The following is a 13,689-nucleotide window of genomic DNA, read 5'->3' as shown; positions in this document are numbered from 1 at the left end:
CATAATTATTGCACCACCCCTTAGCCTCGTAGATCCAATTTCTTCTCATTATTAAGCCTCGTATATAGATCACCTTTTCTTCTTTAATTAACCTCGAAGATCACATTTCTTCTCCAATTAACCTCGTAGATCACCTTTCTTCTCTTATTAAGCCTCGTAGATCACCTTTCTTCTCTAATTAGCCTCGTAGATCCAATTTCTTCTCTAATTAGCCTCGTAGATCCAATTTCTTCTCATTATTAAGCCTCGTAGATCATCTTTAGTTCTTCTTGAATTACCCTACCTCGTAGATCCCTTTTCTTCTCAAATTAACCTCGTAGATCCCCTTCCTTCCCAAATTAACCTCGTAGATCATCTTTCTTCTCTTATTAAGCCTCGTAGATCACCTTTCTTCTCTAATTAGCCTCGTAGATCACATTTCTTCTCATTATTAAGCCTCGTAGATCACCTTTTCTAATTAACCTCGTAGATCACATTTCTTCTCCAATTAACCTCGTAGATCACCTTTCTTCTCTTATTAAGCATCGTAGATCACCTTTCTTCTCTAATTAGCCTCGTAGATCACATTTCTTCTCATTATTAAGCCTCGTAGATCACCTTTTCTTCTTGAATTAACCTCGTAGACCCCATTTTCTTCTCTAATCAACCTCGTAGATCACCTTTCTTCTCTTATTAAGCCTCGTAGATCACCTTTCTTCTCATTATTAAGCCTCGTAGATCACCTTTCTTCTCTAATTAGCCTCGTAGATCACATTTCTTCTCATTATTAAGCCTCGTAGATCACCTTTCTTCTCTAATTAGCCTCGTAGATCACATTTCTTCTCATTATTAAGCCTCGTAGATCACCTTTCTTCTCTAATTAGCCTCGTAGATCACATTTCATCTCATTATTAAGCCTCGTTGATCACCTTTCTTCTCTAATTAGCCTCGTAGATCACCTTTCTTCTCATTATTAAGCCTCGTAGATCATCTTTTCTTCTTGAATTAACCTCGTAGACCCCATTTTCTTCTCTAATCAACCTCGTAGATCACCTTTCTTCTCTTATTAAGCCTCGTAGATCACCTTTCTTCTCTAATTAGCCTCGTAGATCCCATTTCTTCTCATTATTAAACCTCGTAGATCACCTTTTCTTCTTGAATTAACCTCGTAGATCACATTTCTTCTCAAATTAACCTCGTAGATCCCATTTCTTCTCAAATTAACCTTGTTGATCACTTTTCTTCTCTAAATAGCCTCGTAGATCACCTTTCTTCTCAAATTAGCCTCGTAGATCCAATTTCTTCTCATTATTAAACCTCGTAGATCACGTTCTCTTCTCAAATTAACCTCGTAGACGTTTCTTCTCTAATTAGCCTCGTAGATCACTCACATTAAGCCTCGTTGATCACCTTTCTTCTCATATTTAGCTTCTTCATCGCACATAAAGCCTCGTTAATCACCTTTCTTATAAAATTATATCCTAGTTGATCCCCTTTTCGTCTCAAATTAATCGGGTAGATCCCCTTTCTAATTCTACAATGTATTTCAGTTAGCCTCGTAGATGAGCCCTTTCTCCTCTAATTAGCCCCGTAGATCCCTTTTCTTCTCTAATTAGCCTTGTTGATCACTAAGCTTTCCTTCTCTAATTAGCCCCGCAGTTTCTTCTCTTATAAGCCTCGTAGATCATCCTTTCTTCTCAATTAAGAGCCTCGTAGATTCTATTTCTTCTCATTATTAAGCCTCGTAGATCACCTTATCTTCTCAAATTAGCCTCGTAGATCCCATTTCTTCTCATTATTAAGCCTCGTAGATCACGTTCTCTTCTCAAATTAACCTCGTAGACGTTTCTTCTCTAATTAGCCTCGTAGATCACTCACATTAAGCCTCGTTGATCATCTTTCTTCTCATATTTAGCTTCTTCATCTCACATTAAGCCTCGTTAATCACCTTTCTTATAAAATTATATCCTCGTTGGTCCCCTTTTCGTCTCAAATTAATCGGGTAGATCCCCTTTATCCTACAGTCATGTATTTCAATTAGCCTCGTAGATGAGCCCTTTCTCCTCTAATTAGCCCCGTAGATCCACTTTCTCCTCTAATTAGCCCCGTAGATACCCTTTCTTCTATTAAACCTCGTAGATCACCCTTTCTTCTGAAATAAGCCTCGTAAATTCCATTTCTTCTCATTATTAAGCCTCGTAGATCACCTTTTCTTCTTGAATTAACCTCGTAGATCACATTTCTTCTCCAATTAACCTCGTAGATCCCATTTCTCATTAACCTCGTAGATCACCTTTCTTCTCTTATTAAGCCTCGTAGATCCCATTTCTTCACATTATTAAGCCTCGTTGATCACTTTTCTTCTCAAATTAGCCTCGTAGATCCAATTTCTTCTCATTATTAAGCCTCGTAGCTAGATCACCTTTTCTTCTTGAATTAACCTCGTAGATCACCTTTCTTCTCTTATTAAGCCTCGTAGATCACATTTCTTCTCTAATTAGCCTCGTAGATCCCATTTCTTCTCATTATTAAGCCTCGTAGATCACATTTTCTTCTTGAATTAACCTCGTAGATCACATTTTCTTCTCTAATATTTAACCTCGTAGATCACCTTTCTTCATATATTAAGCCTCGTAGTCGTAGATCACATTTCTTCTCTAATTAGCCTCGTAGATCCAATTTCTTCTCATTATTAAGCCTCGTAGATCACCTTTTCTTCTTGAATTAACCTCGTAGATCCCATTTCTTCTCTAATTAACCTTGTTGGTCACTTTTCTTCTTTAATTAACCTCGTAGATCACCTTTCTTTTCTAATTAGCCTCTTAGATCACCCTTTCTTCTCTAATTAACCTCGTAGATCCCATTTCTTCTCATTATTAAGCCTCGTAGATCACCTCTTCTCAAATTAACCTCGTAGACGTCTCTTCTCTAATTAGCCTTGTAGATCACTCACATTAAGCCTCGTTGACCACCTTTCTTCTCATATTTAGCTTCTTCATCTCACATTAAGCCTCGTTAATCACCTTTCTTATAAAATTATATCCTCGTTGATCCCCTTTTCGTCTCAAATTAATCGGGTAGATCCCCTTTATCCCTACAGTCATGTATTTCAATTAGCCTCGTAGATGAGCCCTTTCTCCTCTAATTAGCCCCGTAGATCCACTTTCTTCTATTAAACCTCGTAGATCACCCTTTCTTCTCAAATTAGCCTCGTAAATTCCATTTCTTCTCATTATTAAGCCTCGTAGATCCCCTTTCTCCTCAAATTAATCTGGTAGATCCTTTTCTTCTCTAATTAGCCTTGTTGAGCACTAAGCTTTCCTTCTCTAATTAGCCCCGCAGTTTCTTCTCTTATTAAGCCTCGTAGATCATCCTTTCTTCTCAATTAATAGCCTCGCAGGTTCCATTTCTTCTCATTATTAAGCCTCGTAGATCACCTTTTCTTCTCAAATTAACCTCGTAGATCCCCTTTCTTCTCTTATTAAGCCTCGTAGATCACCCTTTTTTCTCAAATTAGCCTCGTAGATGCCATTTCTTCTCATTATTAAGCCTCGTAGATCACCTTTTCTTCTCAAATTAACCTCGTAGATCCCCTTTCTTCTCTTATTAAGCCTCGTAGATCACCCTTTTTTCTCAAATTAGCCTCGTAGATGCCATTTCTTCTCATTATTAAGCCTCGTAGATCACCTTCTCTTCTCAAATTAACCTCGTAGATCCCCTTTCTTCTATTTCAATTAGCCTCGTAGATCACCCTTTCTTCTCAAATTAGCCCCGCAGATCCTATTTCTTCTCTTATTAAGTCTTGTAGATCCCATTTCTCGTAGATCTCATTATTAAGCCTCGTAGATCACCTTTTCTTCTTAAATTAACCTCGTAGATCCCCTTTCTTCCCTAATTGGCCTTGTTGATTACTTTTCTTCTCACATTAAGCCTCGCTGATCACTTTTCTCTAATTAGCCTCGTAGAGCTTCGTAGATTCCATTTCTTCTCATCATAAAGCCTCGTAGATCACCTTTTCTTCTTGAATTAACCTCGTAGATCCCCTTTCTTCTCAAATTAACCTCGTAGATCCCCTTTCTTCTCAAATTAACCTCGTAGATCCCCTTTCTTCTCAAATTAACCTTGTCGATCACCCTTCTTCTCGCATTAGTCTCATAGTTCACCTTTCTTCTCACATATAAGCCTCGTAGATCCCATTTCTTCTATAATTAGCCTTGTTGATCACCTTTTGTCTCTACTTATAACTTCGTTGATCACCTTTCTTTTCTAATTAGCCTCGTAGATCATTTTCTTCTAAAATTAACCTCGTAGATTCCCTTTCTTTTCTAATTAGCCTTGTTAAGGGCGTACTACACCCATATATTGGTTTGATTGGTCTAAATAAATATTTTTTCATTTATAGCTAGGCGATATATGTACGGATCATGTGAAATAAAAAAAATATGAAAAAAGAAGAAAAAAAAGTGCTTTTAAACAATTGTAGTAAGTCATTTTAGCCCTATATATATTTTGTTTACTGTATCCTAGTTACTCAGATGCGTGTTTCATAACAAGCCATGATTTATTCTATTCAACATGTTCAAGTAGGGTACATGAATAGAATACATATTAGGTCACCGTATGTCAGGTTATAGGTCAATTGGTTCAGGTCAAATTTAAGCATCAATTTTGAATACACATGTGAGAGTTTGTGATATCATAATGAGGAATAATTTTGATATTCTGTCTTTAACTGGATATATATCGAGAGGTGCAAGGTGGATACCGTATACTAATATACCTTGGGATGTAAATGGTGAGTACAATTTAGAATGCCTAGTTGAGACGGATTTCACAAATAAATATAAAATAGTTACCAAAATCACAAAAGTTAAGCTTACGGAAAACTACCCAATATGGTGGTATAGGTGACAAGAAATACAATTTTTTCAACATTGCTGTAGTATGGTTGTGGTAACCTGTTACCTGTGGCTTAATTAAGTTTCAGTGAAATAATGTCGCAAGTTAAAATACAAAATATAGCTCAACATTGAAAATAGAAGCATTTTAACCAGTTCCTTTTTGATAGTTGTGGAGCACCAAGTTCATGAAGTCATAAAAGAAATCAGGAACCACTTATTCCCATTTTACATATCAACTTTATTTCCCTAACGTGTTAGCAACACATGTCCAAAATTTTAACGAAATCCGTACATAGTAAGCTATAAAAAAATGAAGTGAATTTAAATCATCAGTGATGTACCACCTTTTGGCTTCTACTTTTAAAAGCATGTAAGCTACGTTGATACCGATGCCACCAATAAAACGAGAAGATTTGCCCTTCATTTTGCATACCACTTTGTCCAATTTTCTTTTGTAATTTCTTCACAAAATGCAAAAAAAAATCAATGGGTGTAGTACCCCCTTAATCACCATTTCTTCTCACATTAGCCTCGTAGATTCCATTTCTTCTCATTATTAAGCCTCGTAGATCACCATTTCTTCTCAAATTAACCTCGTAGATCCTATTTCTTCTCATTATTAAGCCTCGTAGATCACCATTTCTTCTCACATTAGCCTCGTAGATTCCATTTCTTCTCATTATTAAGCCTCGTAGATCACCATTTCTTCTCAAATTAACCTCGTAGATCCAATTTCTTCTCATTATTAAGCCTCGTAGATCACCATTTCTTCTCACATTAGCCTCGTAGATTCCATTTCTTCTCATTATTAAGCCTCGTAGATCACCATTTCTTCTCAAATTAACCTCGTAGATCCAATTTCTTCTCATTATTAAGCCTCGTAGATCACCATTTCTTCTCACATTAGCCTCGTAGATTCCATTTCTTCTCATTATTAAGCCTCGTAGATCACCATTTCTTCTCAAATTAACCTCGTAGATCCAATTTCTTCTCATTATTAAGCCTCGTAGATCACCATTTCTTCTCACATTAGCCTCGTAGATTCCATTTCTTCTCATTATTAAGCCTCGTAGATCACCATTTCTTCTCAAATTAACCTCGTAGATCCAATTTCTTCTCATTATTAAGCCTCGTAGATCACCATTTCTTCTCACATTAGCCTCGTAGATTCCATTTCTTCTCATTATTAAGCCTCGTAGATCACCATTTCTTCTCAAATTAACCTCGTAGATCCAATTTCTTCTCATTATTAAGCCTCGTAGGTCACCTTTTCTTCTTGAATTAACCTTGTAGATCCCATTTCTTCTCTAATTAACCTCGTAGATCACCTTCTCTAGTTCAGATTTCCGGGATTTTCCTAAGATTTCCCAAACGGGAAATATGGAATTTTTCTTTCTTTCTTTCTTTCCTTCTTTCCTTCCTTTCTTTCTTTCTTTCTTTCTTTCTTTCTTTCTTTCTTTCTTTCTTTCTTTCTTTCTTTCTTTCTTTCTTTCTTTCTTTTTCTTTCTTTCTTTCTTTCTTTCTTTCTTTCTTTCTTTCTTTCTTTCTTTCTTTCTTTCTTTCTTTCTTTCTTTCTTTCTTTCTTTCTTTCTTTCTTTCTTTCTTTCTTTCTTTCTTTCTTTCTTTCTTTCTTTCTTTCTTTCTTTCTTTCTTTCTTTCTTTCTTTCTTTCTTTTTCTTTCTTTCTTTCTTTTCTTTCTTTATAAATAACAATACCCACTACCCAGCAATTTGCAGCAAACATAAAACTTTGTACAGAAAACGATTGTCGGGTATAAAAGGTATAAAAGGTTTTAATAACGTTCCACAAACATTTTTGAAAACTTGATGCAAAACTTTCTAACATTATGTTATTTTAGTCTTGAGTTGGCAAAATATTTGCAAAACTGTTTGCCAAAAATCAGAGGAGGCTTAAACACACAAAATGGTAATTTTAAAACTGCAGCCAACGAGCTAATAGTTGAGACTTATGACTGATATTTAATTTTCTTACAGGAAACATTCATAACACTACATTAATTTTATTCATAAGTCTCGATGTTTTGAATGTTAAATAATAGGATGAAAACACCAGATATTTGCACACAATCCCAATGTAAGGTATGATCAACTGTACCACATGTGTACAAAAGCCAGACATACAAGGTCAGAAACCCCATTGGGTTGTGGGAATGTCTTTAAACATCCTCTGGCCAAAAATATTCTACAATGACATTTTCATTTGAAAAATATTGGTGTAGTGACCGTTGTAATGTTTTTCATAATTATACGCTTTAAAAAGTAAAAGTATATAACCCGGAATGTTATTAAAACGTTTTGAATAAAACCAAAACGCGTATTTACCATGCCCGTTTATAACGTTTTAAGAGATTTTTTATGTTTGCTGGGGAAAAAAAAAGGTAAAAGTATATCCCTGAATGTTATTAAGGGGTGGGGTATGAACGTTTGGACAGTATTTATTGTGGGACATTAGAGCACATCAGACATATCGAATTGCATTCTGAATACGAAGAATGTCCTTCTGATATCAAATAATTTTGATTTTTTGAAATTCGCAATGTAATACACATTTTATGGCAAATTATTAAAATTGATATTTTTGATATTTAACAGTACTTGAAGTAAACTTTATAAATCTGATGATTTATACTTAAAGTGTATGTAGGTGGGATGAAAAGCCGACGATCAATTGAAAATTTTGACCTTTCGTATTGAAGATATGGATTTTTTCCCAAAACACCAAAAAAATAGGTCTTTTGGGAAAAAATCCATATCTTCAATATAAAAGGTCAAAATTTTCAATTGATCGTCGGCTTTTCCTCCCAGCTACATACACTTTAAGAATATATCATTAGATTTATAAAATTTATTTCGAGGACTGTTATATCAAAAATTTGAAAAATATCAAATTTTAATAATTTGTCATAAATTTTGTATTATATCGTGAATTTCAAAAAATGAAAATTATTTGATATCAGAAAGACATGCTTCGTATTCAGAATGCAATTCGATACGTCTGGTGCTCTCATGTCCCACAAAAATACTGTCGAAACGCCATAAACGCTCATTCTAGATCCCTTAAGACGTTTTGAATAAAACCAAAAAGTATTTTGCCACATTTATAACGTTTTACGTTTTAAGATACTTTTTATGTTTGCAGGGGAAATTTAACGTGCAGATCGCGGGTTTTCAAATATCGAAATGAAATACGATCAATTACGAAATACTAGTATCATGCAGAATAAAAACTGGAGCTGCATGTGGTTGTGTAGAAACCAGTGTCACAGAGGCCTAGGATGTTGAAAGCAGTCTCGCAGAAGCCTGGCATGTTAAAAAACATTCTCACAGAAGCATGGGATATAGAAACGGAATAGAAGCATGTGTTGAAAGCAGTCTCGCAGAAGCATGGATGTTAAGCAGTCTCACAGAAGCATGGGCGATGAAAACAGTCTCACAGAAGCCTGGGTGTTAAAATCGGTCTTACAGAAGCATTGTGTATTGAAAGCAGTCTCACAGAAGCATGGGATGTTGAAAGGCAGTTTCGCAGAAGCTCGTGATGTTGAAATCTGTCTCTCAGAAGCTTGGGATGTTGAAAGCAGTCTCACAGAAGCATGGGATATTGAAAGCAGTCTCGCAGAATCATTGCATGTTGAAAGGCAGTTTCACAGAAGCATGGGATGTTGAAAGCAGTGCAACAGAAGCCTGGTTGAAAGGAGTGTCAATGTCAAATCGGTCACACAGAAGCCTGTGATGTTGACAATCTCCTAGAAGCTTGTGATGTTGGAAGCAGTCTCGCAGAAGCCTGGTATGTTTTCTCACAGAGGCCTGTGGTGCTGAAAGTAGCCTCACAGAGGCCTGGGACGTTGAAAGCAGTCTCACACAACCCTGGATGTTGAAAGCAGTCTTACAGAAGCATGGGATGTTGAAAACAGCCTGACAGAAAGAAGCCTGTGGTGTTGAATATACCCTTTATATTAATATAACCCGACATTTAAACATTTTCTGTAAAATATTGTGTATTTGCTGGGCAGTAGATTATCAAAAAATGTTTTTTAATGTTATGAAAATGTTTTTTAAGGGCTGGGGTATGAACGTTTGGACAGTATTTATTTTGGGACATTAGAGCACATCAGACATATCGAATTGCATTCTGAATACGAAGAATGTCATTCTGATATCAAATAATTTTGATTTTTGAAATTCGCAATTTAATACAAATTTTATGGCAAATCATTAAAATTGATATTTTTGATATTTAACAGTACTTGAAGTAAACTTTATAAATCTGATGATTTATACTTAAAGTGTATGTAGGTGGGATGAAAAGCCGACGATCAATTGAAAATTTTGACCTTTCGTATTGAAGATATGGATTTTTTTTCCCAAAACACCAAAAAAATTAGGTCCTTTTGGGAAAAAAATCCATATCTTCAATATGAAAGGTCAACATTTTCAATTGACCGTCGGCTTTTCCTCCCTGCTACATACACTTTAAGAATATATCATTAGATTTATATAATTTACTTCGAGGACTGTTATATATCAAAAATTTGAAAAATATCAAATTTTTATAATTTGTCATAAAATTTGTATTATATTGTGATTTAAAAAATGAAAATTATTTGATATCAGAAAGACGTGCTTCGTATTCAGAATGCAATTCGATAGGTCTGAGGTGCTCTCATGTCCCACAAAAAATACTGTCGAAACGCAATAAATGCTCATTTTGGATCCCTTAATGTTATGAAAATGTTTTATACCCTTAATATACCCGACATTTAAATGTTTTCTGACAACCTTTTATAACCTTTTGCGAATGATGTCGAAAACGTTTTGTGTTTGCTGGGTTCTAAGCTAAATAATTGACTTCATAATAATAGAAAATTATCATAATTGAACCATTTTGTCTTTGATTACATACCTTTCTATAGCAACTTTCTCTTTCAAATTGATTGATAGTATTGTTTCCATTTTATTAGTATTAAACAAGCCAGCCGTGATCTATTTTTGAAGTCCATATTGTAACACTAATTCAAAACATATTTGTGTATCTTGACGTGTCACCTATCATGTTATCTCCTGATATGACTCAAAATCAACACAATAAAATGCAATTGTTTTCTATAAACTTTGAACTTTTATTTCAAACTTTTTGTAGGTCATTATCACTCTTAGCAAACAACAAACAGACACTACACTAATAAGAGGCTGTGTAATAATTATGAGCCCTGGGGGTAAAATGTGGGAGGGGAAGTATCTTTTGGCCAGCTGAAAGGGAGGCAAGCAATGTTTGGCACATATTCACAGGGCGCCTTTTAAATAAAACACTAAAAAGGTGCTGGAAAACAGCACAGAAATGCTTAAATCGGCAAATTTTCTTGCACTATATATTTAGACCATTTAAAGCTATTTAAGATTTGCAAATTGGGATGTCAAACATTTGGCATGTGCAAAGATGGGCCAAATATTTTTTGGCAGGCCGAGAGGGGAAGCGATTTTTGGCAGCCCAAAAGGGGGGGGGGTGTGCATTTTTGGCATGTCATTTGAAAATTTTACTCCATCGATCCTCTGGACCTTATAATTATTGCACAGCCACTTATCCAAATGGATTTTCTTACAAAACACTGACACCAATATGCAATGCATGATTTTTGTAAGTGACTCCTAGCAATCTTGACAAAAATTTACACCAAACTCAATGCAATTCAGTTTTTTTAAAGGGAGAGCCACTCATCTTTAACTAGCTGGACAATCCTACTCGGATATTGGCATATAAATGGGCTATTCCAGTTGAAATCCATACAACCCCATAGAAGATGTGGCCTTAATCTTCCACACAGGGAGTGTGAATTTCAAATGGGACCAACTAAATGAGTGACTCCATTTAAATCTACACCCCCCTTGTGTGGGAGATTAAGGTCATGTCTTCCATAGAGGGTGAATATATATTTCAAATGGAATAGACCAACGTCAGTAGCAGCACCAGGGGGCATGGGGTGGCCATATTCCCTACCAATCTTGGCCTTTCCTCTAGTCAAAAATATAAAATCAGGGAAATATCCACTTTGGGCAGCAAATTTTTCCCCCTCCCCAAAAATTAATTCACTTTAATCTCTCCAAAACATTCTGGCACTGCTGCTGATAATGCTCCTTTTCAAAGTAAATTAAGAAATTCTCCAACTTTGTGTAGTCTGTATATCTACCTCGAGTCACTGGCACTAGCTTTGAAGTTCAGCGTGTGCTGCATTGGTTTAGCATAGTTTCTTGCATGTACATATGCGGCAAGTTGATTGAGCGTGTAAAAGTATGTATACGCACCAAGTAACGCTAAGCTAACGTAGAACACGCTTCAAAGCTAGTGCCGGTGACTCGAGGTAGATATACTCATAGTCCAGTGTACAAATGACTGATTTGAAATAATGTTGCCGTAGGTAATGAATGATTAGTTTCCTACTAATAGATAAAATGTACGACTGGTGACTCAACAAATTAAAATTGATATCAACTTACTTGCATTTGAATATAATTTTTGTTGTTGTTTACACTAGTCGTAAAAAAGAATGCGTAGTAGCAGTAAAAACACTTCGATCCTAAAAAAACATTCACAATCACACATTCATGTAACCTCATAATGAAATTCACACCCCCTATGTGGGAGATTAAGGTCATGTCTTCCATACAGTGTGGATTTCAATTGGAATAACCCAATGTAAGTAAATGATGGACAAGAATGGTCTGATTTCATTACATGGCATTTTCATTGTAGTTGAATAAACCTTGAACCCACTCCCCACTTGGAAAGTTTCATGATATAATTCCCATCGCTTTTGATATGAAAACCAAACATTTACAAATTTATAAATTCTGGCCATTCCAAGAGGATCCTATGTTGCATTTGGAAGAAGCAGATTTTTCATTAAACACCAAAACCAATGGGTACCAATCATTTTGGTACAGCCTGTACTTCACAGGGACAATGATAATAACAATAATTATTGGATTTTCACTAATACCCACATCTCCATTTTGATTGACAAGAAGTGAGGATGCGGTTGCTAATCACCCCATCCTCATTTAGCATGTTTCCAAATGACAAGATAGCCTCTTACAGTTGTTGCATAATCGGGCCTAACCCGGGCTGCTGATAATAAGTAATAGGGTAAATGCCTCCCTCACATGACAACAGGTCAAAGGTTGTTGTTACAAGGCAAGCCATCATCCTTACGAAATAAAGTTACAGAGCTCTACAAAAGTTATAAAGTGTCTTAACTGAAGTCTGAACAATTATGATATTATAAATCATATCACAACAATAGTGATGGTTTTCTTTTAAAAGTTCACACTCAACTTTTAGGTACAAACTGACAAATGTAACAAGTTAAAAACACAAACAGACTGCAATAAGAATACACAACAATTGCTTACATTCATCTAAACACCACACTTAACATACATTAACGTACATACACAAGTTGGTTACACAACATAGCACATTGTGTGCTTGCAATCAGTATGTACAGATAAACAGATAATAAATCGTATTTTCTCAAATCCTGTGTTATGCATAGAGACAAATAACTATTTGGTTATTTGTAAAATATCGGGGGATGGAGGGTACTCAGTACCAATGGCCATACATGGATGTGCTGCAAACATGGTTTGCATTTTAGGCCATCTGGTATATTAACAACCGTTTTTCCTTGGCCAATATTGGTATTTTATCAAAATTGTCTACATATTTTACGTAAAATAATCAACTTCTGCCTCACTGAAGCCAAAATTGTTTAAATTTGGCAAAATAGATTGGACAAAAATTGTGACTTTTGTATAGAGTGTAAAAATCATGGAAAATTGGTACATTGATGGGTCTATTTTCGTATTCTCAGTACCATCTCCATACTCAAACCAAACTTGAGTACCCCTGCTATAGACAAAATTACTTTGTCTATATGCATAAGTCACAATAAACTGAAATAAGAAGCATTTGATTTGAAAACAAAACACAAAATAGGTCACAAGTTACCCTGTAGCAGAAATGAAAATAAACGATGGAAAAGTACATTTTGACCCACAAAGATTTGTACCAGAGACTGCTAAATCTCTAAACCAGTACCATCTACTAGTTGAGGTTATGACACCAATGTCCTAATTTGGTGCAGAAGGTCCTAGGTTCAATTCCCAGTAGATAAGAAAAAAATCAACACACACTCTGTTTTACACACAGAATGAAAACCAGAGAACCAGGACTTGACCGCCATCTTGATACAGGCATGGAGCAAAAATTGGGGGTATTCGGTTTCCCTCGGAATGCGCTCGAGGCATTCGTTGTCATGCAAGCGCGACATGGATGAAGGGCGCATTTGAGAGACGCACTTGATGCGACCTGCACGCGAGTACCAAGACGCTTCAGATGAGACGCATAATTGTTTTCGTTCGTCTTCGCGCACCGTCGGCAAGGACCCGAATACCCCCAATTTTCTCCCTATAACTCACGGCGCGATTGTATGTGGCGGTATAGGGAGTCCTGGTTCTCCTTCTCTAATTCTGTGGTTTTACAGGATAAATGCAGTAAGTTAGAGAGTTGGCTGAGTGGACAATCCCTGTTATTAACTACAATCAAGATATTTGACTCGGTGCGAAATCTGCCTGATATCGGCAAATACCAATTTGCTCTACCCGCTCTTTTAATGAGAAATTTTGTTCTTAAAATAATCCCTGCCAACAAAACCTCAAGCAGTTTGTCACATTATAATCTTCAGTTGCCACAAATAGATATATACTACTCTATTATTACACTCTTTGTAATGAAA

This window comes from Amphiura filiformis, chromosome 20 (assembly GCF_039555335.1).
Source record: "Amphiura filiformis chromosome 20, Afil_fr2py, whole genome shotgun sequence".
In the NCBI taxonomy this organism is placed as follows: domain Eukaryota; kingdom Metazoa; phylum Echinodermata; class Ophiuroidea; order Amphilepidida; family Amphiuridae; genus Amphiura; species Amphiura filiformis.
Note: the sequence above shows the minus strand (reverse complement) of the source record.